The sequence below is a fragment of the Lygodium microphyllum genome, chromosome 1 (genome assembly GCF_053477565.2).
Source record: "Lygodium microphyllum isolate KBCC chromosome 1, Lygodium_microphyllum_v1.1.10, whole genome shotgun sequence".
In the NCBI taxonomy this organism is placed as follows: domain Eukaryota; kingdom Viridiplantae; phylum Streptophyta; class Polypodiopsida; order Schizaeales; family Lygodiaceae; genus Lygodium; species Lygodium microphyllum.
In genome coordinates this window covers 59159357-59186982 of record NC_141135.1, presented here as the reverse complement: position 1 = coordinate 59186982, position 27626 = coordinate 59159357, and positions in this window count along the sequence as shown.

Sequence of the window (27626 nt, the reverse complement as noted above, 5' to 3'; positions counted from 1 at the left end):
TTCTATTTGTTCTCTTCATCAAGAAGAGAGTGCTCAATATCTTTAAGTGAGAGACTAGGAACATTACTTAGTGTTGGAATAAGGTTCTCATATGGTTCGTGATTAACACTGGCAAGTAGCACTGCTATTGCCTTATCCTCATCAATTTTCTTTTTAAGAGTCGCTAGCTGAGTTTTAAGGCTCTTGAATTTATTGATGTGTACAATCATAGATGAACTGTCTTTTACATCCAACTTATAAAACTGCATAAGTAATTTTACCTTCGAGTTCTTTGCTTGTGTACCAAAGATCTTGTCAAGTTCTTACGATGCAATACATCATGGGATAAGACCTCAAGCAATAATACCTAGAGCTTTATTGTTCATCTTCTTCCGTGCCTTTGTTTTAGGGTGGTCTTCTACAGCATCTTCCTGTTTAGCATTTTCATCTACATCATCTTCCTCAAAGAGATCCCACATGTCTTTTCTCATGAGATGGTACATAGTTTTCTACTTCCAGGTGTGAAAGCTTTCACCATTAAACTTTGCTATCTGTTCCACTTCAGTCACTTAGAAGGATGTCTTACCACAAGAACACTCGAGCAGTGTCTATCCTTTTACAATGAGATTGAGACTTACAAGGAATTGGATCAATAAAAATTTTAAATCATTACAAACTGAGAGTAAACTTTGAAGCAGCTGAAATGAAATCATAAGATGATTTACTCTTGAGTAAGCTAACAAAACCTAAGTGACAAGAAGCACTTATTGAGTATCAATAGATACTATGTCTTGAAGATCTTGATATTGGGCTTGATGTTGCTAGGTAATTTTCTTTTTTGAGCTTCCTTGGCACTTTTGGATCTCCAATAGACTTCAAAGGTAATGTCAAAGTGATAAAAATCACTATTGATGATGGCAGTAAGAAGAAGAACAAGGATGCCAAGCTTTTAAGTTTTTGGCTATGGCTTCCAGCACAGTATACAGTTAGGGTTTGTGTAATATCTCTCTATAGAGACAAAATTTTGTCAAGCTACATTAGCTAGAGATAGCTCATATGTAGAGCTATCAAAGCCCTATGGAAGTCATGGAGATTGTGTCGTGTGATGTGACTGCAGAGTGTACAAATTGTTGTAGGTGAAATCTATGCCAGATTTGGGTATTTTCGCAATTTCATGTCCTGTAGGGTGCAATGTCAACCTCTGATGCTATGGGGAGAAGTGCCTCAACCTAAAGAAAAACTCTCTTGAAGGAAATGAGAGTAAGATGGTCTGGTTTGTTCACATTGACTCCTCCAAGGTTAGTAGGTATGGCAGACAGCCATGGCAGTTCAAGGTAGAGTGTGGATTGAGTAAAGTAGACTTAAAGATTGAAGACTTTCTGTGGCTATGAACTGAGCTGAGATTCAAGAGAGTTGAAGGAGCAGGGAGAAGAGATAAACTATGCTCACCATGGCTCTAATACCATGTTGACAAACACGGATCTTAAACACAGTTTAGCTATGGAGGCTTGAACTCGTAAGCAAGAGACATGAAGACTAATGACTAGACATAGACTTTCACTCAAGTGAATTAGGTTCCAAGATAGATTAGCTTGGACTCATAAACACAATCTTGAGTGGATTGAGTTACAGACTCTAAGTACAAAGTACAATAGCATTGCATTAAAAAGTGAACCAAGTACATGCTTTTATAGCTTTTCAGCTTCTCCACTATCCTCACTGTGCATGACGGAGAGATGGAGAGTCTACGCCCATCCCAATGCATGTTATGACTCGAGCATAGATGAAGCGATCCAACATATCACTGCCAGGGCCTAGCAACCTAGACGCAGCAGCCTCAATGGGAAAGAAGAGCCGTAATAGGTGAAGGAAGAAGAAAAGTGAAGCAAAGGCCAAGCTTAAAAACTAAGAGTGCCATGACACTACTTGCCGCACGGAAGAAAGTCACAAATGTAGAGGTAGAAACATCTGCTCCAAAGACTATGGAAAAAGGGAGTGCTAAGGTCGAGGAGTACCCCAATCTGAAGTGCCAACTCAAAGCCATAGATAAGGTCAAGGAGTGGGTGAGAGAATCCCAAGAACACTTAAAGGATGTTGAGCCCATCTTGGAGGATAAAATCAATGATCTCTCTAGTGTGAGCACACCGATTTACCTACGCGGCTAAAGTCAATAGATACCACTGCACCTCAAGCAGTGCTGAACAGACAGAGCTTAAATGCCATGGGCCAACAATCTAGCCAAGGCCATTGGCCAAGGAGCGCAGAATCAAGAGATAAGCAAGCAACTGGCAATCTTCTAACAACGCTAGTAACCACCCTAGTGACTTTGAGCTTAGGAGACCTAAGTAGGCAGCATTCGACATTGTGGTAAGAGTTGAAAGAGTGGGTGGAAGGACTGCTTTAGCAAGGGATAGTTGACTTGCATGACGATGATGCAGTGATGCAAATACCAAGCTTGACATTGCACGCAATGCCCAAGTCCTTACATGTCAACACTTTCTACGAAGACATGGAGATGCATGCAGTCTTGCCAGTCCTAGCACTAGGAGACACTACAAGGAAATGAATAGTAACAAGCTGCTAACACAATCGGTGAGTCCAAGGACAACAGTGCCATTATGCGCGATGTCCAAAAGCCCTAGTGGACGGCCCACCCCTATCACATTTCGTATCCCAAAAAACAAGCGGGAGCTCTAGGAGATCTTAGAGCACTTGACAGACAAGCTAGCTAGCAACCCAACCGCACTAATCTCAAACCCCTCAATCTCAAGGCTCTCTTGGATGAACCCAAGTGGAGGTGGACCAAGGTGCACGATCTGAACTTGATGTACAATTGGTCCTTAGTCACCAATGAGAAAGAAACAGAGTATTGAGACCTAGGAGGTGATGAATAGTGGGATGAGGGCAGCTCAGACGATGAGTATGAAAACTGCTATTCTACGAATGAAGATAGTGAAGAGGAGACCAACACAATAGAATATGACATGGATCGTCAGGTAATTGAGCAGATCTAGAGTAGACTCAAAGTCGCAAAGCGCCAACACATTTAGAATTGAAAGATGAGTTTTCAAAACCAAATGTGATCGCACTTGGCAAGACCATTTAGGGGTGATAAACTATGAGCAAGCAGGGTTAGTTCAACCAAGTGTCATGCCTCTATTAAGAACAAAATCATTGTCAGAGCTATGACCACCAAGATAGAGCTTCCCTCTTCTAGCAAAGACGGAGATTTTGATTCTGATTCAGAAGTAAGCTCAGATAGTGACCCTGAGATACCTCAACCTCCTAATACAAAATGCACCAAGAGAGACCTACCAGTCCACCTAAGGCGTCGACGATTAAAGAAGGAAAGGAAGAGATAGTCTAGGGAGTCGAAAGCTAAAGAACAAAAAAAACTGCAAGACCTACCAAAACCATTCACAAAGTTCAAGAAAGGCAATAGGGTAGTGATCTTGCTAGGAGCCAAACGACAAGGGCAAGCGAGCGAGCCATAAAAGGACCTGCCAAAGTGAAAGAGGTTAATTTGGCTAAGAAAGGGGAGACAACCCAACTTGTCTTTATAGCCAAAGACTTGAGTGAGCAAGAAGAAGCAAGTCTTGTTGCTCTCCTACAAGAATACATAGACGTCATCGCTTGGTCACTCAACAAGCTAAAAGGAGTGGATCCGAGTGTAGTGACTCATAACATCCCCATGACACCTAATGCAACGCTAGTCAAGTAGTAACCATATCCGATAAATCCCAAATATGCTCAAATTGCCAAAGAGGAAATCCATAAGCTATTAAGAGTAGGACTCATTTATGAAATTTAGCACATAGACTGGGTTTCGCCCATCATGATTGTATTGAAGAAAAATGGAAAGATCAGAGTGTGCATCAATTATAAGAAAGTCAACACTGCTACGAAGAAAGACAACTATCCACTGCCATATACTGAGCATATGCTTGAAAGAGTAGCTGGCAAATAAGCCTACAATTTCCTAGATGACTTCTCAAGTTACAATCAGGTGCAAGTGCATCCTAATGACAAGCATAAGACTGCATTTGCTACCGAGTGGGATGTCTTTTCCTACATAGTCATGGCCTTTGGGCTGACAAATGCACCAGCCACATTTCAATGGCTCATGTTTGCCATCTTCAAGGACATGCTTCAGTGGGAGTTAGAAGTGTTTGTTGATGACCTATGTGTTCATTCGAGCTGGAAAGAACACCTAGACAAACTCCACACAGTCTTTGAATGATGCAAAGTGTATCATGTCTCATTGAATCCCCTTAAGTGCCAATTCTGGGGTGTGAAGCATAGATGCATCCTAGGGTATGTGGTGTCCAAGAAATTGTCAAATTTCCACCATCAATTGATTACAAGGGAGTTCAGTGCTTCCTAGGGCATACAGGATACTATCAGCGATTTGTGTTAAACTATGCATTTTTTGCTAGACCACTCTACAAAGTGCTGATAATATTCAAATGGACTGAGGAATACCAATGTGCATATGAAGAGTTGAAAAGGGCTCTAACAACCACACCAATACAAAACTATGAAGAGTTGTAGGACTAGCAAATAGGGGATTTTCAAGTCCATGCGCAGGTTCTCGTAACCTCTTGGATAGTGATTGTCATCTTGTTGGGTCTATCCATTACAGCTACTTGTGATTTGCAAATGATACTTACTAGTACTCGGAATTTTATTGAGTATATCTTCGAATTTATTAGAGATTTGACCAGGACTCAAATGGGAGAAGAGGAATATCAACCTTGGAGCAAATGTGAACTCAACGGACCATTTTGTGTCAAATCCTCTTGCTTCTAAAGGATTTGCATGTGCCATTCCAGTAATTGCTAGATCGGGTTCCAATTCATACATACACTGAATTTTGTTATAATTGTCTAGTTTCTCTATAATTCGTGGACTCCCTTTAGGTTGACATATGGAACTGAAGCCATTTCACCAATGGAATTCTTTGTCCCTAGCTTGAGAGTAGCCATTCAAGAGAGATGGGATGGGAAGGAGGCATGGATAGAATGCCTAGTTGAGCTAGAATGCCTATCAGAGACTCAACTTCTAGCTATGCATGCATTGATTTGTGAAAAGGCACGAAGTTAGAGCTGGTTTGACAAGCATGTCAAGCAACGAGACTTGAATCAAGGTGACCTTGTGCTATTATACTAAGTGAAAGGCCACAAGTAGAAGATGAAGTTTCGAGGGTTAGGGCCTTTTTGAGTCTGCACCATCAGTCGAGAATCAGTAATGTGGAGCTCGAGACCCTAGATGGAGAGGGCATAGGCTTCTTCAATGGTAGCTGCATAAAGAAGTACTACTCTCTTACACATCCACTACATGAGCCTCCCACGCTAGAGTCCCCTGTGAAAGTTTGAGTTGCCACAATTACAAAAATTGAAGATGAGGATGAAGAAGCAATGGAACCTACTTACCTCACATAATAGTCCTGCCTAGCAAACACATACTTTCAAAGCATTGATCGATGAGGGAGCTGATTTTAATATCTTAACTCACAATCATTGGACTCAAATCAACCGACCACAACTATATCCCACGAGCGCTAAACTCGGTCCTTTTGGGGACCAATCATATGCACTTTTGGGAAAGTGCAAAGTCGTAGTCTCTATTGAGTGTCTGAGAGCATACCCATGATCTTTTATGTGTTGTTGAATACAAAAGATATCAGTAAGGAATCGTTGTTAGGACACGCCTTTTAAAATTTCCCATTGTAATGTCGACTACGAGTCACAACGCATTCACCTTGCCATCAGCAATATCCACATAGTGACAGCTTTCAGCAAAAAGGGCAACGTGGCTCTATCAAAGCCCGCAAAGTCACTGATAGAGAAATCCACAACCAAGTCTAAGGAGGGGGGTTGTGATTTGTCACAACCCACCAAGCCTCACCGTTGCCAAGCAAATTGTTGAGATGAAAGCCAAAGCCCATGAACCCAAGTTCAAATGGGTACCTAAACATCAAGGACCGCCACCTAGAAGCAATCCAACATGACCTTGCAAGGCTAGGAATTCATACTCAAAACCTAGGAAATAGAGAAGAAACTATAGGCATCGATGAATGATCAAGCCATCGTGATGGGTTCATAAGCCCTTATTGTAAGTGCAAGGCTATTACGAGGGCAATACATGGATATGGGTGCCTAAAGTCAAGATTGCCAAGTGCACTACTCAAGCGCAACCCTCAAACTTGTCCACACAAGCCCACATGATAGATCAGAAATTGAATTCCTGAAGAACGACTCAAGCTACTGAGTCCATAGAGCCCAAACCCACTAAGGTTGCATAGCCTCAACAAGTCTATCAACTAAAACTGCATCTTGATGCCTCCAAACTGCCTCAACCTAGCACTACTAGTGCCCTTAAGGCCTCAGAAGCATCTAGCAACACAACATCTACATCACAAGACATGCCTAGTGCGCAAGTGACTGAACCGCTCCTTCAGGAGCAGCCAAAACTGCAAACCTCAGCTACAAATCTGTCTAAACCAATCAAACCTCAACCTCCCATAGGCCTAAAACCCTCTGACGATCAATTCTTACCTTGGCCTCTGACTTAGCTGAAAATACGGGGGATGACTTGGTTACTTGCCTTCGATGGTTGGATACTACATTTACTCCACTTGCTAAAAGCTATGACCAATTAGACCTAGGCCTTTTAGAAGAGCCTTTAGCAATGGAGGTACGTATGCTACCTTACTCTAGGGAAGAATCAGAATTCATATTCATTAAGGCTCCCTAAGCAGCTAAAGAGCTGATTGCCATCAAGATTTCCTGTAAGCAAGCGCACAAACAATGACTCATCACATCATATGACAAGAGCATAGTCCCTGCTACTACAGACCAGGAAATTGAAGAGTTGAAACAGCTTGTTGACAATGACTCCTCTTTCTTGTGAAAATGGTATGCTCTCCGACTTTAATAGGAGCTAGAGGGCTGCCAAATCATGACCAACACTAAGCAGAGATGTGCAATCAAAACCTCTTAGTATGACCCAACTTATGTAGCTATGACCTCCTATAGGGTGTTGACCACCATTTACAACCAACCCCTAGAAGAGCATATCATGACCCACCCCTATTTAGATCACATTTTGACTGAGGAAGAGCTACACATTCCAAGTCAAATAGACTCCGATGACTTCCTAATGGATGTCCTCACTTACATCACCCACGTAGGCACCCGACTTATCAACATGGACCACTATGCTAACATGGAGTACAATCCAAACTTCTATGCTTGGCTCATGCAAAAGTGAACACTGTGAGCATGCATTGAATGGCCTTAACCCTTCAACCCCTAATCCTAGGAAGGATTCTTCTCATTTCCAAGGGGGGAGGGGGTCAAGGTGTGGAACATAAAAACAAACCCTAAACCTCATCAACGTCCAAAAGCAAAAAAAAAAAAAGATTAAAATCAACTTATGATTGAGGAAAAGTGTCATAAATTTTTTGGAGAATGCATGGACGATTTGAAGGAAATTTCTCTTTCTGTAATTACGCATTTAATTTTTCCATAAGCACACAACCATTTTCTACGTGTCTTTCCTCAAGAAATTATATGAAGAACACTAATGGTGAGTTGTGGCTTCATGACAAGCACCTACAATGGTAGGATAGGAGAAAACTAGCAAGTTGCCATTCTAAGAGGAAAAGCAAGAAAAGTATGGCCTCTTAGTGGGGACGAGGGCCTTAAACCAATTCAAGTTCAGGTATGTCCTAATGACTTTGGAAGATGTAGCCATGGGATAGCAGGCCATAAAGCAAACTGTGGATCAATGCAATTTGCACAAGTATGTGGAGAAAGTTGGCCAAGAATTGGACTATAGTAAGTACACAGAGTTCCTTTGTACCTTCAACAAGAACCGCAGCACCGTGACTATATAGTAAGGAGAGGCCACTTGCCAACAAGTGGAAGTTGGGTTGACCCTAGAGCTGGTGGAGAGAGCATTGGGCATGGCCAAAAAAGTTGAAAGACGGATGAAAAGGGATGTGTATAACATGCTAGGAATGGACAAAGTTCTAGTCCATACTAATGATGGCATCAGCTTAGTTGATATCCCTATAACCCAAAAGTCTAGCTATAAGCCAAGACGGTGTATGCCTTGTTTTCCAACCAAAGGTACAAGGCGCTAATGAGCAAGATCAACGTGTTGATGCTGGAAAGCATTGCAACCAAATCTTTAGATGAAGTGAAATTGAACGGCTTCATGCGAAAGACAATTGAGACCTTAGCAAAGGCATTGGCTATAAGTGGAAGACTCGTAGGTGGAGAGTCCTATAAGAAACAAGTCATCATCTAAGGCCTCGACCATAGGATTTGGTGAAGTCTGATTGCCATCATTAGGGAAGCATTGGGGGAAGCATAAGGTGATGAAGAAGTTGATGACACACTAGACAGGTTACATCCCCACCATGAGCGGGAATAGTCCAGTGAGAGAACTGTGAGTGATGAAGAAGGAGAACAAGAAACATAGTCTAGCCACGAAGGGGTCAAAAAGTCCAAGAAGAAAGTCCCCCCAAGAGAAGCCAGAAGAAGAGAGAAGGAAGAAAGAGAAAGCTGACCTAAAAAAGGCACAAAGAGAATCCAAGAAGGCTGAGGAAGAAAGAAAAAGAAAAGAAAAAGCTGAGTTGGAGAAGATGGGAGAGGAGTCCAAGAGATCCGAGGAGGAGAGGAAGAGTAGAGCAGAAGAAGAAACAAAAGAGCTATAGAGGAAGGAAGAAGAGGACATAGCTCGAGCCACACACATGTCAATAGAGCAGCAGTCCAAGTAGGAGGAGTTGACTACCATGAGTCCACACAAAGAAGAAGGCCCAAGAACAAGTACCCAAGTGCTAGAAATCATGCCACCCCTAGTAATAGAAGGCAAGGGCAAGGGCTTGATTGATCCTATTCCATCTATCCTAATGTCTACCACACCAGTCTCTGCACCCACCCAAGGCACTTCAACCACAGTAAATGCCAGTAATCTTATGGCTTGGGTGCAGTTTCCTGGTCAATAAAGAGATAGCTCAGGATGCAAGTGGAGGAATCCTAGTGAGACGGGAACAAAGAGACCAATGGCTGCGGATGCTCAGTCTCAAGACAAGATCCCAAGACACAGAAGATAGAAGAATCCACAATGACTATCCCTACAGCACTATCATTGTCCATAATTAAGATGATTATATCAAAGAACTCCTTTCACAACTAGAGAGAGTGAAGAGGAAAAGAATATGGTTGTTGCTGAGTTAGAAGTTGAGAAAGAGACACTAGCGGCCTTCTAGCTTGAGAGAACCCACAAAATGGCTAGTTATCAAAAAGAAATAAGTGAGCTAAAGGCAGAGCTTAGGGCTAAGGAAAAGCAAGAGGAAAGCTGGCGAAAAAGGCTTGAAGATGAATATCAAGAGCTGGTATGAGCTCCTAATCCTGCAATATGAAGAACTGCAAGGATAGATGAAAGAGTCCAGAATGCCATGGAGGAGTTCGCAGCAAGAGAAGAAGAGAGGGCTTAAGGATATCATGAAAATGTGGAAATTTTGGAGAAGAGGGTAGTTTTAGAACTAGAAGAGCAAAAGAGACTAGAAAGAGAAATCGATGAACAAGAGCAGAGAATAATGACCTTAACTCAAAGGCATAGTGAAAGCTTAGAAGAGATGAAAAGGAGAGTAGATGAATGGGTGGGCAAAGTGAAATAAGAGTAAAAGACCTAGCAAGCCATCTAGCCTTTGCAAAAGGTGACAAGGTGTTAGAAGAAAGTGGGGCAAAGGCCGCACAAACAAGCTTGGAAGCCCAACAATGCACCTTCATCAATACTATATTGGATGTCACAGTCAGAAGACAAGGAGGCCGTTGAGTCACTAAAGAAAAAGTTGAAGATTGCCCGCAAAGCTCTAAGATAGGGGCTGCACATCCAACCACAAGTAGCACGAGCCAACTTGAGCCTACAGGATCAAAGAAGCTACTTGCTAAGGGCACAAGCTCAATGGTCCAAGAAGTGGACTCTCTAGGATTCAAGGAAAGAGAGCCACAAGAACACAGGGGAGAGGAGGTGCGAATGTCAAGTGAAGAAGCAAGACCAAGCTTTGAAATGTGGCAGCAAGACAAGGAGTCCCACGACCTCCCTCTCCATGGCCAGAAGTATAGCAGGAGGTAGACACCACTACTGAAAGAAAATTAGAAATCAAGAAGAAGAGAACGAATATGCTAGACCATGCACGAAGGAGGCTGAGAGCTCAACCAATGGTGCCCATCCCTCCAAGAGAAGATTGTTTCCCAGTAAATTGGAATGCAAAGCTCATAGTATGGGAGCAGAAAGAGAACGACCGTGAATCCTTCAACTTTAACTTCTGATTCCCCACTACATTGAGCAGAGTGCTATCAACCAAGGTGGTGGAAGAGGTGATTATTGTAGGAAGAAGGTTGGGAGACATGTGGGTTGCTAAAAGAGAGAAGAGTCCTTCTTTATGGGGAATAGAAGCTCCTGAGTAGTGTGAGAACAAGGTCATGGAAGTACCTAGAACAGTGAAAGGCTACGAATGCCAGCCAAGGTGGAGAAGGAGAGTCTCGGATGATAATATGGATGCCTAGATGTCATTTTGCAACACCATACCCTTCGAGAGAAATAACCCCGCTTACATGCCATATCCTAGAAGGGTAGGAGTGGACTTCAATCCAGACATCCACGGTTGATATGACTTTTCAAAAATCTATAATGTCAATGCCATTAAGCTCAAGGAAGCACTCACCTTTTTTGAGCATGAATCCTTAATGATTTCAATTCTTGCCATAGACCCCGCTTTTCTCACAACTTGTAATTACCTTAGGCTCCTTAGAGTATTATTAAAGCAAGATCCTACTCCACAAGAATACCTCTTATCTCAATGCCGATATAGATAGCTATGCATTGGCTAGGGCGCAGCCCTCTTACCATCTTTTTGCATGGCCCTCTTAGAGGACATGAACGACAATCGCTTCACTAGCTGCAACCATCCATTTTTGTCCACAACTCCTCTCAATGTGCGAATGGGCCTAAAAGGATATATACAGGGAAAAAGCTTCCTTAGTAAGTCCCTTATCCCCCCCCCCCCCAACTTCTCCCTCTCATGACCATGATGATGAAGATTAGTTCCTCATTATAATTTTTAAAAAAGATTTAAAAATAAAGAGAAAAGAGAAAAAAGAAAGAAAAGAATAAGAGAACAGAGAAGAAAATCACTAGAAAATGCAAGAAACTCATGAGTGCCACAGTCACAGCACCTAGGGGTCCTCAAGTTAGGCGCGTCTAGTGGCTTTGGTCTCGGTCGGATTTATCCCTAACCCCCTAGCCCATTTTGATTCCCCACTTCATGCTTAGGGTGCATCAAGAGCAAGACATACCTAGGGAGGTCACCCTCGACCTATCTCCCTAAGCTGCACCCACTGCACCTCCCTTCCGTATGAACTGGGTCCTCAAGTATGGGACAACACCCAGGCTTGCGACCCAACTCCCAGTTCCACTAGCATAAGCACAATGCACCACACGGTAAGGTAGACACACCCCCTAGACATTGCATTTTTCTTCTCTTTGCAAGTAAATACGAATGCCACCAACTATCAACATCGGAGGCCCTGCCATCCACTCGACATGCCCTTGGCCTCCACCATCGCAATCATTTGACAAGCTTCTCTTCCAAGACCAATCCCCAAAAAGCCCCATTATCAACTCACATGACCACCCTTCAAATCACCGAGCCCTCCATCAACAAAGACCTACAAGTGCCATGGGACTGGCACTCGACTAGGAGTGTTTGAGAGAGGGAGTGTGAGAGTGTGAGGGAGTGTGAGAGTGTGAGGGTGAGGGATCAGGGTGGAGAAGCTCTCCATCTTCTCTTCTCTTGTCTCACACGTGGCTAAGGAGGATGGAGCTCAAAGGAGGAGGCTTGAGGTTGCTTGAGCTCGCATCCAGGATTGTAGAGCTACCAGAGTGCTTGAGGGAGGAGGCTATTCATTCGAGCATCAAGGTAAGCTCACTACACCCGTAGGATAGAAAGTGCGTCGGCTAGGTGAGAAATAGCCATTAGAGCTTGCTTGAAATTCTTGAAACAATAAGCGGCCCGTGGATCTTGGCAGTTTAGTGTGAGCTCCCACTACAGAACTATACTCCAATGCATTTATTTCCTCAATCTTAAGAGTGGACTTGGGAATAATGCGACCATCAAAAGACTTGGCATTATCTTGCACTTTTTCTTTGCCTTTTTCATGCATATAATTTGACATTTTATGGAAATGTGGCATTATGTGACCCTTTTGGTAATCATGAAAAGTAAGAGACGACTTAGGACCATGAGATTAACTATATGACTATCTAACAAGACTTAGACTTGCCCCTATTGGATGGCGAATCTCTACCATGGCAATCATTATTTCTTTTACCATCATGTTTGTCTCTAATTACAAGTGCATAAGAAGTATGGGTTGCATCAATGTTGTTCTTGTTCACTTCTTCTATTAAGCAAGATGCTCTCTACATCGGAGCATTTAAAGCCATCTTCACAAGGATTGGCACTCATAGCAATACATAATGTATCCCAAGGCTCAGATAGTGTATCAAACAAGAATAAAGACTTAATGTTATCTTCAAACTAAATGTCCTACAATATAAGTTGGTTGAAAATGGAGTGGAACTCATTCAAATGAGTGGACATAGGAGTGCTCTCCTTCATACAAAGGTCCACAAGCTTCTTTAGACAATACAATTGTGAAGTAAGACTTTTCTTTTCATAAAGATCACATCTTTTTTTTCATAAATTATAAGCACCACCTTTAGTTATCGCAATAACATTGAAGTAAACAAGCTTAGACAAAGACAACATAATGATGAATTTACATATCTTATCAAGCTCTTGCTAAATATCTCTAATCCAATCATATGGCGTTACACCCTTAGTCTTGAATGGCCTAACTTGCTTCATTTGCACCAATACCTATCAAATCTAGGTCTTCCAATATTGGAAGTTATTGCCACATCTGACTTCTCTATATTAAAAATAGCACTATTATTTGAAGCATTTGAAACACCTTTCATTATGTTTGCCACCCAACGAGAGTACGGGATATTGTAATAACAATAAATTGGTCCCAAAACTAAGCCAAAAAGTTACAATAAGAAGAAGACCGAGCCAATACACTATTGTCCACAAGTAGGAAGCACTAGAGTGCACAATACAAGTGTATGCTCTCAAAGAAACTACTCAAAATGGAATTTCAATATGGCTATCTATAAAACTACAATAAATGAGTGTATAACTATAGGTAAAGGATCAAAAATACAAAGCTCCCACTGCCAAGGATATCCCAACAAAGATATATAGTGCAACTAGCATTGCAAGAAAAAATGCATAAACCACCAAGATACCAAATGCTATCAAAGACTCAACGATGTCAAATACATAGATACAATCCCAAACAATAGAGTAGCATGTACATAAGCTAACTGTGCATAAGAGATCTCCAAAAGCAATTGAGATTATTTGGGTAGAAACCGAGATATATAATGCAACTAGAAATGCAAGAAAAAGGCATAAGCCACCAAGGTATCAAATGCTATTAGAGACCCAAAGATGTCACGTACATAAATGCAATCCCAAACAAATGAGTAGCATGTACATAAACCAAATGTGCATAAGAGATCTCCAAAAGCAACAGAGATCTACCAATCTACAACTAACTAACTGCACATGAATAGTGAAGCTCAAGTACATAACCAAGAATGCATCAAAGGTGACAAAACAAGTCTAACAAGATGAAGTACTAGTCCACAATCATCAATGTATATCAAAACCAACTGAGCATATATACATAGACCATAAGAGACTCCCACATTCTCAAATAGACCAAGCTCTACAATAAGAATGTCAAAGTGCTCCCACAAAAGCAAATCCAAAATGTCCAAGAGCAAAGCAAAGCTCAATACATGTGTCTCATAACATGTGAGTACCCCAAAAGACATGGAGCAATACATATGGGAGTATACACTAACAATGAGTTTTCAAGCTTGTAAGTAGGAAACCACTAGAGAAAATATCACTCCAATTATGTATTCAACAAAGCTCAAGTCCAAATCTTAGAGCTCAATATAACCATATCTAGGCATAATAATCAATGCCAAGCATCAATACATTCATGCCCAAGCATTAAAGCATCATCCAAGCATAACAAACTTGTCCCATAAGCATCAATAGAGAATTATCTAATTAAATGCTCAAGATGGAAGTGTTCAACGCCAAGGAGGATGCCAAATGAGTGGCCAAGTCTGGAGCAAAGTCTAGAGCTGAAGTAAGACAAGAGATGTCAGAGATGGAGCAGCCACAACAATAGGTGCAAATCATGCTAGCTATCCTGGGGATGTTGCTCCTGCTACTAGAGCTCAATGATCGCTAGAGAAGGCTCAAAGAAATGTTTGGAAGGTCCTCAACAAGCATGGAAGGTGTGGAGTTGATCAAAGAAGTAACAAGACTGATGCATAGCTCATTGAGTGGTTGCCATGAAAACTAAGAATGAAGCTCTCTTCCTAGGCTGAAGTCAATGTCAATGAAGCTCCTCAAATACCCACTCTAATACCAATTGAAAGGTGAAGCAAGAGTGAGAGCACAAGCAAAAGCAAGAGGATGCAAAGGCTATGGAAGTTCAAGGAAGAGAGAGCAAGACAGTGTGTGGGAACTCCAACAATCACAATGTGTGATGCGCCTTCCTTTATTTAATTGGCCTAGAAAGAATAAAGAATAAAGTGACAAACAATGATGGGTGCCCATCACATGTAGTGTACATGTGCATGGGCAATATGTACAAAATAAATTTAAGGAACTAGGCATGGGTGGCCTCTAACCCCTAGCATTTGTTAAGTATTTGCCCATCTGCATCCCATTCATGATGGGATGTAGCTTTCTTAATTATCCTATTAAATATGGTTCATTCATGTAATTTAATCATGAACATGAACACATTAGAAAACAATCCTCTCGAAAAAACATAACCTTTATTTCAAAGTTGGATAATCATTATCTTATTACATTAATTTCCAATGCATATATAAGCCTCCATCTGAAGTCAAGAACCATGAATCCACCCCCAACTAGCATTATGTCCTTCTAGGAGACCTATCCCGAGCTTATAGGGTGTTAGACTAGTTCTAACACCACCAAGGAATTATAGCTAAATCCCCCCTAGCTCCTTGGTGCCTCCTAGCTAATGTCTAGTCCCTATTGAGAGATCTCTCACATCGGGTGTCGATCCTAGCCTCCAAAGTGGATACACTCCTCCTTAGTGTGAAGAGCTTCATGGCTAACTTTAGGGGAGGTCTAGCATGCATCTCCAAAAGTTTAACTTGTGTTAGTGTAACCTTAAGTTCGAATACACAATCATCCAAAGATTCATTTCCAATACACTAAGAAATTATTGAAATATAGTTTATGTGTGTGAATCCATTACAAGTGCCGTTCTCCCTAGCATGAGGTTCCACTTAACTAAGCTGTCATGAACTTTTTGTAGATTTCATTCTATTATTTTGAAAGAAAAATTCAACCTTGTACTATTGTGGCATCTCTAACTTAGTTTAGTCCCCTCAATTCAAATAAACAACGTATAGGAATTGCAATGGTTTCTTCAGACCATAACCTCCTAAGCTCAAATAGATAACTTATAGGGATTGCTATGGTTTTGACCATAACCTCCTTATAACTTTTGATTCCTCTAAGTTCAAATAGATAACTTATAGAGATTACTATAGTTTCTCTGGATTGATAACATCTTCCTTGGTTATAAAAGACTTGTTACATAACTTGTTCAAAAGTTGCATTATGTCTTATTGCAAGGGTCTTATAAGGAAACCCTCTACATATATAGGCCCCTAAGCTCTTTCCAAACTCACCTATCTTGACTTATCTTTGTCTTTAAGGTTTTCGTAGTAGTAAGGGTGGCACCTTTCTAGTTCAAGGGGATGATGCACCTTAATTTAAAACATACTTATTCTCCTTATCCAAATCTTTTTATGGACAAGGCCTTGATGAGATGGGTTTATTAAATTATGTAAAGATTGTTCAACCTTGTCAAAATTAGCTACATTTTTTCTTACATAGAATAGCTTGTTATCTCCTAATTTATCATATTTTGTCCTCAACATGAACCAAGTATTACCCTAACTTTTCTTTAAGTCTAACTATCTACCTAAACTTGGCCTGAATTTGGGATGATGATGATGATAGTGAAGCTTGCATTCATTTCAATGAAGAAGAAGATTAATTATTACCTTATAAAACTCTTTTTCTTCTTTCTTGGAAAAAAACTTTAGGTATTCACCCTTCAAACTTATTTCCCTTAAGCCCCCAATTCGCATGCTTATTATGTTTGGGGACATTACAACCCCAAGGACATTGCATTCTTAGAAGAGATGCTCATTATCAAAGACTATGGAGTAGTCCACTCATACATAAACTAGCCACATTCTAGCAAACTGAATTTAATAGTATCTAATTAGAGTCCACAAGGATCTTCTAGCAGGCTAGAGTCCACAAGGACTTTACACTAGGTTATGGTCCAATCCTTAATAATCATATGTAAACATCTTCTTAACTTCCTAAATGATCTCTGAATAGGTTACATGAGTAGCCTTGTTAATATTTTATAATCCCTAAACTATCACAATGATATTTCAATCATCACAATAGAAGATTGAACAACTATGTAAAAGCACATTGCATGGGAACTCATGATAGTTGTACTCCTAGCAAAGAGTTGCTTGATAATATGCTAAAGGACCGATGAAAACCCTACCTTTACGTGGTGGCATACCTCTCTTTATACACATCACTAATCCCACATTAGATTTCCTAGTTGGATTTACTACATTCCTTATTCATTTTCTCTATTTTGGGCAAGGGAGCCTCTTGAAGCAGAAGTTTTCGATGCACTTCTTGGTAGGGCCATGGAAACAATTCACCTACCAAATAAGAAGAAGAATTAGACTATGCTTTTGTAGGAACTATTGTTTAAAAATCTATAGGCACGAGACTACCTACAATTTTGACGTCGAAACATCGTTGATCACACTATGTAAAGGGTAATGGACAAGATGCCCCCGGGGAGTTCAATCATAAATGTATGTATGTATCACGTGGGTTCAATATAATGATTTTTTAAAATACATTTTTTACATATAGAAGGGTCCCATATGAAGGGATTACTTGCAGATTGAATAGAAAAGGGTTATGTTTTATAAAGAAAAAATTCACAGATAAAGATATTTATAAATAGGCCTTGAACGCACGTGATATAGAGGGTATACATATAGTGAATTCCTCAGGAAGATGCCTACCCCTCAAAATGTGTGCATGTTTTATGGGCACACATGTTTGGATATATAGTAATCGTCTTGTCCACTACCCTTAATACATAAGGAAGTGGATAACTTAAATGGTAATTGCACTTGTATCCATTGATCTTTACACCATAGACTTGTGGAAGTTACTTAAGCACCACCAAAAAGTACATAGATAATTCAGGAGGGAATCTCATTATCCAAAATAATAGATAAAATAGGTAGGAAATATAGCAACTACAACCAAAGAAGCCAATGTGGGAGTAGTTACAATGTGTAAGGGGAGGTGTGCTTGCCACATAAAAATAGGGTTTAAACATATATTGGGCAGCTCCTTACCCTATATATAACCACCCTTTAGGCCCTCAAAATTGTATCAAGGCCAAATATTAGTGGGAAAACCCCATATAACCACCCTTAAGGTCCTCATAATATATCAAGGTTACATGGCTTCATGAGCTTTAATAGCTCCTCCTTGAGTTATAAGGATGTTTTACAATTATGTATTAGGCTTACACATGTCAAAGTCACTATTGCCCCATTACATCTTGAGAAAATACCTATTGAAAGCTAGATTTTAGAATTCGATTTTGAGCCATGCTTGTAACATTTGAGGCCATTTTTTGGAGGAAGAAGTACCCAAGAAGCACAAAGACCAATTTTTTATGAAAAATCAAATAGTGGCAAAGGGCCAAGCTAGAGTTTTCCAAGATGCATTTCGATGTCAAGAATCCAACACAAGTCTTGATTTGTCGATCGGAGGTCATTTAACCCCCCATTTAATCCCCGCAAGGTTTAGCATTATAAAGCAGCTACTGGATCCAGGAGCTGGAAAGTACGCAACAGGGCCCAAGTTTGTAGATTTCACGGATCACGATTCTGAGTTCGTTTGGCCCTCAAAAGGGCCGAAACCACTTGGTTTGTAGTGTGAACATGGAGGTTTTGAGCTAGATAATTTATAAATGAAATAAAACTCAAATAAAACCTTGAAAAAACATGCAAATTTCATGTCGAGCAGGTAGGGGGCATTTTTTTATTTGTGCCCCAAAATTTGGGGGTACCTTTTCATGCCTCCACAATCAAGAGAGATGATGATGGATCTCTAACCTATGGTATAAGAGCAAGATTTTGGCTATAATCTTATGGAATATGATGGAGTGAATCAAAATTTGATTTTCTAGTCTTTCTCTCTCCTCTCTTCTATTAGCGACTGTTCATACGCATCAATTCAAGAGAGAAGGGGGAGGGTTGTGATGATGAATCTAGACCAAATGATGATGCTTGGAGCAATCGAGGATGTGGATCAACGGGCTGAGAGAGTGTGTCAGCAACAAAGAAGCATCAGTGGGCTCCCGTCTACGAGAAACGAGCCTCGAAATTGTGATTTCTATGTGTAAATGAGTGGTTCTTGTGTTTTATGGAAAATGATTGCAAAGAGTGCTTGATTTTGATTGTTCTTGATTTTCCATGTTGCATTCCCTCTGAAATATGAAAGAAAACCAAAAAATATGATGATATAATAGTTTCTCGCAAAACAGGCAAAACTTATCAGTCACGATTTGTTAAGAAAATAATAGAATTTGGGATTTTGTTGAGTCTTTTGGGGTCATATGGGATAAAAAATTATATGAAAATAATGTTGAGTGTCCTTGATCAGTGAGACCTCATAATTCTAAAATATCACATTTTTATGAAGAAAAATAGCGAAAAAATAGGAAATTGTAGTCTTTTACTCTAGAAAATTAGGAAAAAACGAGGTTTATGTCTTGAATGTATGGCATGACTTTAGCATGAGGGGTAAAGCTTCAATTCAACTGTGTCTTCATGTTAAAGTCCATTTTTTTTAAAAGAAAAACACACAAAAAACCTGCTCTTTACACCTATCAACAATGCAAAACCTAAACGATAGGGGAGAAGAGGAGTTTCGATGCTGATTAGTTGCTGAAAATATATGAAATGTTGGTCTATTTTTTTGTGCATACCATATAGGACATTTATAAATTAAGTTCAAAGGAGGTTAAGCTGCAAGAGAAGGCTTGGGGATAACCCTTGGCAACGAAGCATGCCGTATAGACTGAAATCATGGAAAGACATGTTTATTGCACCACACAAAGCTATTTTATAAAATGTTTGAGCACTATGGCATTCACAATTGCATTGCCCATATCACATGGTAACTCCTGGATGCATTGCAATTGGTTTTTGATATACATGACCCGTGCTAAGTTGTGAGGCACCTAAGCTGTAGGTTTAGGCATTTGGGTTCCTCAGGGGATTTTCAAGTGAGAAAATTTCCATCTCTTGGATCGTTTAAACATATGTTGGGTTCTCCACATTTGCAAAGACCCATACGTCTCCAAAAAGTATGATCCATGAGCATAAAATATGTGTTGCAAAAGTATAGGCCATTGACATTAGATTTCTAATGGTAAATTATACAAGTAGAAAACGAAGCATAAGAAGTAAAGTTTGAAAAGTGTCATGTAGTGGATGATTTGGTTTCTCCCCATGCATTGACAAAACTAGCTTTGTAAAATCATCATAACTAATTTATGAATTTATGTAAAATATGTGTTGAGGGTTCAATATTCATGCATCAAACCATCAAAATAATACCAAACTATGGCATGATCATTCTTAATATTTGAAACTCTTTCTAAATATATACTATATTTGTGTATATTTTCAAAGCTCCTAGTTTCACTTTGATGACTTGTCAATCATGTTGTTGAGAAGATCTCTTGGCCGTTATCCTACTCATAGATATCTTCTAGGCCACATAATAGGTTAACCTTGATACATTTTGGTTTTTTGAATATTAGCCTTATCTCCGTGTACACATAAGGAATCTTATATCTCTTCAATTCTCTCAATAGCGACTTGGACCTTGGAAAGAGGTTTCATTATATACTGATAAGTAATATGCAACTTCAAAATCTTGTCAAATATGTGTATTAGGTAATGTAAAGTGAAAAAATGGATATACTCAATGTCAATTGTAAATATGGGTTTCCAATTCTTATGAAGATGCAACCCATTTGATGGCACCTTTGTAGCTTAGTGCTTTTCCATTCCATGTGACATTTTCTAGAGCTTTAGAAAAATTGTTTATTTTCATACAAAAAAGACAAGATTGCAATGCTAACACCTTCATGTTATAACCACATAGAGCTTCTCACCACTTGCTTTCCTAGAAGTAATGTTAGAATAGGGAGTACAATTGAAATATCTAGGTGTTACTAAATTGATTGCTTATTACACATTCTCTATTTAGTAAGTTTATGTCAATAAATTGATGACTCACTTTTCTTTAAGTGTTGATGATGATCTAGCATGGTTATGAGACCATTTAGAGACCAATATTCCTAGTGCATCACTTAATGGGGTGATCAGAGCACTATGACAGGGATATCTAGTACAAGCAGTACAAGTTATAAAGGGGGAGGGAAGTGTATGCCAAATGTAAGAGTGTACACAAGAACCAAGGAGTTACACATAAATAAATATGGATTGAGTTCTAAGAAGAGGAAGTGCATTAGCATTGTGTATATGTATTTATGTGTGCATCCGCGGATGCCTGGGAATGTTTACTTGTGTATGAGCATTGCATTCATTTGGGGTCATTCTCTCCCTTACAAGTCAAGGTTTAAGGTCTTTTCTCTCTTAATAAATTAAGGAGAGAAGTAATTCTTTCACTAAGAAAAACGAGAGAGGTAATTTTATCACTAAGAAAGACAAGAGACATGATCCTCTGGAAGCGAGGAGAGAAGTGATTTTCTCTTTCTAAGGTCTAAGATGACACAAGCTTTTGTGTGGAAGTCAATCTTAAGGTTGAGGCCCAAGGCAATCTAATGAACTCTCCTTATCTATGGCTCAAGGGGGTTGCATGGACCATAAGTTAATAATAGAGTCTAAAAAGTTATTTTTCTTAAAATAGACATGGTGAATCCATTTTCAAAATATCTTGCGATAGAAAGCTGATCTCTAAAAATGCCCGATGAGGGTTATCAAAAACAGCAAGATCTACAACTTTTGTGTTGGATGTTTTTCTATCGGAGCAACACATAGAAAGATATTCCAAAATTGGTGCTGCATACTAGGTCTTGGAACAACCACATCTTGCATGAAGATCAACCTTTCCAATCTTGGCACTCAAGTCTCTCTCCAAGAAGAGAAGCTCTTGGCGCCTATAAAAGGGAGGCTCTCCTTGGCTGTGAAGAAGGTGAAGAAGGCATCACTTTGCATACATGCAAGAGGAGGAGAGAACGCGGTTCGAGTCTCACAAAGTGTTGTGGAAGCTCTACTGAAATCAAGCACCAAGAAGAGATCGATATGTGTAGGAGAGAAGAAGAGAAATCAAGAAGATCAAAGGAGCCAACTTCCGAGTTGTGCAAGTGCTCATCAATTATAGAATGGCCTAGACATCAAACTTGTTCCTCCATTTAGCATGTAGCCATAACAAGTAATTTAGTGGCTAGCTCGCCAACTTGCATCCCTTCACAGTTTGGCATCCATCAAGCTTCACAACAAACTCTAAGGTTACAACAATACCTAGCAAATATAGTTTTTAATATTGAGCTACAAATCAATCAAGCCTTTTGCAAATGATGTAGGTCAAGAGATCACATGGCACCCAATCCTTCTTTGAATCCTAAAAGACAACATAGTTTTTAAAGATGATCATTTATATATTGAGAGGCTATTCTAAGGTAGATGCATACACAATATTGTATCATAGCAATTAATATTTGGAGAAAAGACTTCATATAATTCTTATCTCCCTATATACATTGTTCCTTCAAGGAACTGTGAGAGGCTAGCAAATGGTGAAGGTTCCATTATGATGGGGGGGTAGAAGGCAAGGAGAAAGGGGTGTGTGTGTGAGGAGAAGTAGTTTGAAAGTTACAAATTGAAAATGAGAGTTGATGGCAAAGAGGTCGTGGTGGATGGCAAAGAGGCCAAAATGCAAACATCAATGTTGAATGCTACTACTGTGGTAAAATGGGTAGTAGCCCTAATATGTTAACTCATAACCTACTTATTTACTAACTAACCCTAGTAACTAACTAATATACTAATGAATAACCCCAAACATTTAACTAAATAACCTACTAGTCTACTAAACTAATAACCTTAGTCTACTAAATCCTAAAACCAATAACTTACAAAGCCCTAAATCTAAAAAACTAAAAAATCCTAAATCTAAAAGTCATCTAATACTATTAAACTAATAGCCCTAGTCTACTAAATCCTAAACCCAATAACTTAGAAAACCCTAAATCTAAAAAACTACGAAATCCTAAATCTAATACTCATTCAATACTACTAGCACATTAATCCAGTACTACTACTAACCTACTACTGTTGCTAATGTACTAACCTAAATTCATGGAGGAACTTCTCACATAGGACATCGACAAGTTTCGTTTTGACTACTATACTAGCATGAACTAGTCCATGATACTGATCAAATACTAAAAGAGACACCCAAAAGGGTGCAAGAGGAAGAAGATTATGAAGAAAAATCCTCCCATAAAGGACAATGAGTATTAAAGGATAATAATGTGGTGCTCCATTAACCAGAATCATTAATCGAAAACTTGAAGAAGAAGTGGACTCAACATTGACTATTGAGAGGAGTAAGCTTATAAGAAGCAAGAACAAGAAAAGAAGTAATCCAAGAAAGTAGAAATGGTAGCAACAAAGATAAGGACAAAAATAGTACAACAATCTAAAGAAGAAAGCAAGGACGATCAAAAAAGCAAGGGGAAGGAAGCCTAAAAATGGATGTAAGATAAAGTGATCCAAAAATATGAGCTAGACATAGAACGTGCAAAAAGAGACTGAGACTAAGAAAAACACAAATAAAGAATCACAATGGATCAAAATGAGAGGAGGAAAAGGGATTACAAAGAAAAGCTCAAAGTAGCCCAAACCCACATGGAATTTGAATCTTGTAACGCTTTCTCCAGCAAGCTCATAAGAGCCTACAGTTACCTTCTTATGGCTCAAAGCCAAGAACCACATGGAATTTGAATCTTGTACTAGCAAGCACATAAGAGAATGTAGTTACCTTCCAAAAATCTATGAGTTCATCCTCATCAAGCTATATCTATAGCTAAACTACAACATTTTGATTCGAGATTTAAATAACTTTGTAATGGTCTCTTTGCACATCAAGATAGTAATGACACCAACATTTGGAGTAAAGAGTCCAATTTCCATATATTTAAGATAAAATCATGCTAAAATCACCAAGGTATGAGAAATAGGAAAATCGCCCAAGGTTCAACAGATAGGACACCTTCATTCCATAGAGTTAAGAGAAAATCATGCTAAACTCACCAAAGTACGAGAAATAAGAGATTTAACCAAAGTGCAAGAGATAGGACACCTTCAAAGATGCACTCCAAGTAAAACAGAGGAAGGGCCACCATTGCACTTGTGTTGATGCATTGCAACAACAAGTGCAATAGGGAAAATATTTTAGATGTTGATGATCATTTAGATTATCTTGAGAAAAATAGTTTAGATATTGATGATCTTGAGAAAGCTACCAATGAGATAATCATGCTCAAGGTAAGTATCCTAAGAGAGCACAAATAGGTGGAAGCACTCTAGGAATATGTTAGACCCTTCAAATACAAAATGATAGATTCAAGGTAATGGTGGAAGGAATTGGCAAGCCTCCTAGTGCACGAAATGATTAACTAGACCAAATAATTGAGAAAAAAGTAGCTAATTTCGACATCTCATGAATAGGTCAAAAAACCCACCTGAGTCAAAAGTCAAATGGTATCCTAGCATAATAGGCATCACATGTCCAACAATGATCATTCTCACCCAAATCAAAAAGTATTCCAACATAATAGCTATCCGAGAGAGGGAAAATGTCATCAAATAAAAGTAACAAGCCACCTGGATCGAATGGATATAATGCATCATCCCCATAATTAGATCCAAAATCTCCCAAATCATAAAGATGCATAGTATCATCATCATTCCTATCAAGCATATCATATGCATACGCATTCCAAGCATGATATCCATAGGCATCCCTATCAAGAAACTCATATGCATCATATGTGTCCTCATATGCATCCAAATGAATTCCTTCTCTTGGTTGTTTCATACCATGGTTATGCATAGGTTGATGTAGACCACCATATGCACCATCATGTGATGACCCAATGTCTTCAAAGACATTCAATTTCAACACAATCATCTTGAGACTCATGAGACCCATGTAGCTCTTGAGCTTGCTCTACTTCTTGATCAATGCATCTTCTTGGTTTTCCTCATCTTTATCTTCTTGGTCTTCCTCATCTTCATCTTCTTGTTCTTCTTCATCTTCAACTTCTTGTTTTCCATAACTCTACTATTTGTGACTTCCATTCAGCATCTCTCATATCTTGATTGACATCTAAGTGATGTCCATAGTACATTGCAATCTCACTGATTTGCCTCTACCTTGAGAACCCCTTGAGAAGTATATTCAAAGATTATAATGTCCCCTTAAATGTAGATGCATTGATTTTTCATTAGAATGCAAATACCAATTTATGTAGGTAGATTTATCAAATCTTTCCACAATAAAACAACACCCTTTTTGCCATGTTATGGGATTTTTTGGACCTATAAATCCATATATTTCATCTAATGAACATTAGGCAACCTTCTAGACAATTGATGGAGTCACTTGGGTATTTGTAGGACCAAAAATGAGTACATAATAACTCAAATTTAACCCATGATTCCTAGCAGTAGCAATCAAAATTGACTAGTTCCATGTGGCATTACAATAGACCTCAATAGACTTTGAAGAATAGGATCTCTCAATAGCATTCAAGAGACCACAAAAAGATGACCCATACATGATTCATATGCAATATGCAATAACCTACATAATCCATACTAAAAGATTGATCATTCCATAATGAAGCCCCAATATTTGCCTTCAATTTTTTCCCAAGGATCAAGATGCATCCCATGCTAAAGAATCACTAGGGATTTGGTCCAATTATTGCTTAAAGAAGATTTTCAAGGTAACATAGAGTGCTCCTCTTCAAAATTTTACCACCATTGAACCAACTTGAAGAACCCCCTACTGGTCAAGAGCTCAAGAAGAATGTTTTGCCACTTTATCAGAATCTCTGGTATTGCCTACTGCTCCTTCTAGGCTTCTGACCTCTGCTTCACTTCGCAAGCTAGTCATTTTTTGAGTGGCTTGTAATTGCTCTACTTCTTCTTTAGCTTTCTTTGCTTCTTGCAACTTTGTCCTCATCTATTCTTGCAATTGTGTTAGTGCATTCAACTCTTTTTCTAATGGAGCTTTATACAACATTTGCATATTAGCTCTCTAACTAGACTTTGTTCTCCTATTCTACCGTGTTTTGCCCTTGTAGCTCTTCATACTTTCTTCTTATCATCTTTTGCTTTGAGCAATACCAAATCCTTCTCTCGATTGTATGAATCCCTGATTGTTTTCTAGCTATAGGTGGCATGGTCATCTTTTTCGCTTCCTAATGTAGCATGGTTGCTTTTTGTTCCTCATCTAGTTGGTCCCTTTGTTCCTCTAATTCTTTCAATAGATCTTCAAAGTCATGTGAGGGACCTTAACTGAGAAGAGGCATAGAGGTAGATGATCCTTTGATCCTAAGCACCTTCAACACTCTCTACTCTAACTCTATGTCTATGATTGTGGCTCTTTTGGCACTTTTGAATGTGATATGCTCTAACCTTACTTGGGACAAGATTGTAATTTTTGTTTCCAATTCAAGCACCCTATCCTTGAGTCTACTTTTGGCACTCCCTTTAGCTATGGCTTTTGGGGGGAGAGCACGATAGTCATGATTGGTAGTAATGTAGCTTCTAGTGATGTCTCACCCCTTGCCAATTATGATTGAATGCATCATGGCTCATGTTGCACTCGAGCGTGTTTCTTAACTAGTTCTTGCTTTTATCAAGATTCTAAGGTTAGGAATGATGGGTGCTAATTTCTTCTAGTCTACTCTAGTTGGCTGCACCATTTGAGCTTCCCCTCATCCTCCTCTTGCCTTTGCTTCAATTTCTCACATTCCCTTCAAGAATTTTTCTTAGTTCTTTCCATAGGCTCCTCTTCTCAATATGAGTTTTCTCTTCTCTTGTTCCTTTCTTACTAATGCTTTTCTTATTGTTGTCCCTTTTGTTTTAGCCATTTTCTAAGTAGCAGAGATGCAAGAGTCAAGGCTAGAGTGGCTAATAAGCTAACATCCATCTTTCATATTTGTGCACTCTAAAGTTGTGTCTCCTTTGTTTATGGTCTCTAATACACATTTTTGCTTGGCTCTTGATTAGCTACATCAGGTGCTCGATTTCTCTCTGATCCAACGTAAGTGTGAGAGAGGAATACATGCTCATAGTTGTAAGCTCATGCAATTCATTTCCTACTATTCGCTCTGCATCTTTGAGATGTGCTCATGCTTCTCTCACCTAGCTTCTGACTTTTTAGGCCTTTTCCAACTATTACTTTGGGTCAAGGTAGTCTCAAATATTAACACTTTTCTTTTCCTACATGTTTGGTGCTAATGTTTGCAGTTTCATGTCAAGGACTTGCCTTCACATGGTTAGAGTTGTGGAATCATCTATTTTCAACATGACCTTTGCTCTTGCTCTCTTTTTCTAATCAAATGCTTAGATGGAGTGAGATCTACTTTGAGAGTCTCTCCCTACTAACATTCCCTCCTAGTCCTATTCTTCTTACGAGAGCTAGGATTTGTCAGGCTTGATCTAGCTTAGCCTCTTTCCTTTGCTTATCTACTCGCTACACTTGTGTAAGTCTATTGACTTGCTTCGGTAAATCTTTATCTAGTCTTCTCTCTTCTTCTAAGTTTTTTAGTATCTCATGTGTTGATCTCCCTATGTTCACTATTCAACTTTGATGATGATATTGTATGATCAATTGAAGGATTTCTATTGAAATTTAAGCCATTCCATATTTGAGCTTGAGATAGACATAATTTGTAACTCTTCTTGCTTGACTAGGTTTTGTATAAGGCTAATGAATTCAAATAAGAGAATGGAGGATCCCAAGAAGACACATCTTGCCTCAATTTTCACGGTGTTCTAGATATTTAATGCAATAGGTATTGAGAAGGTTGTCTCCTAATGGTGCACAGATCGGACGCCGCATGCGCGCGTAGTGAGCGTCAGAAGGTCCCCAAGAACAAAAGAACTCTACTTTTTGCACACAAATCAATGTAGAAAGCTTGCACGACATGAACAAGAGACCATTTGGGTGCAATCTCCCCCCATGCCTTGTG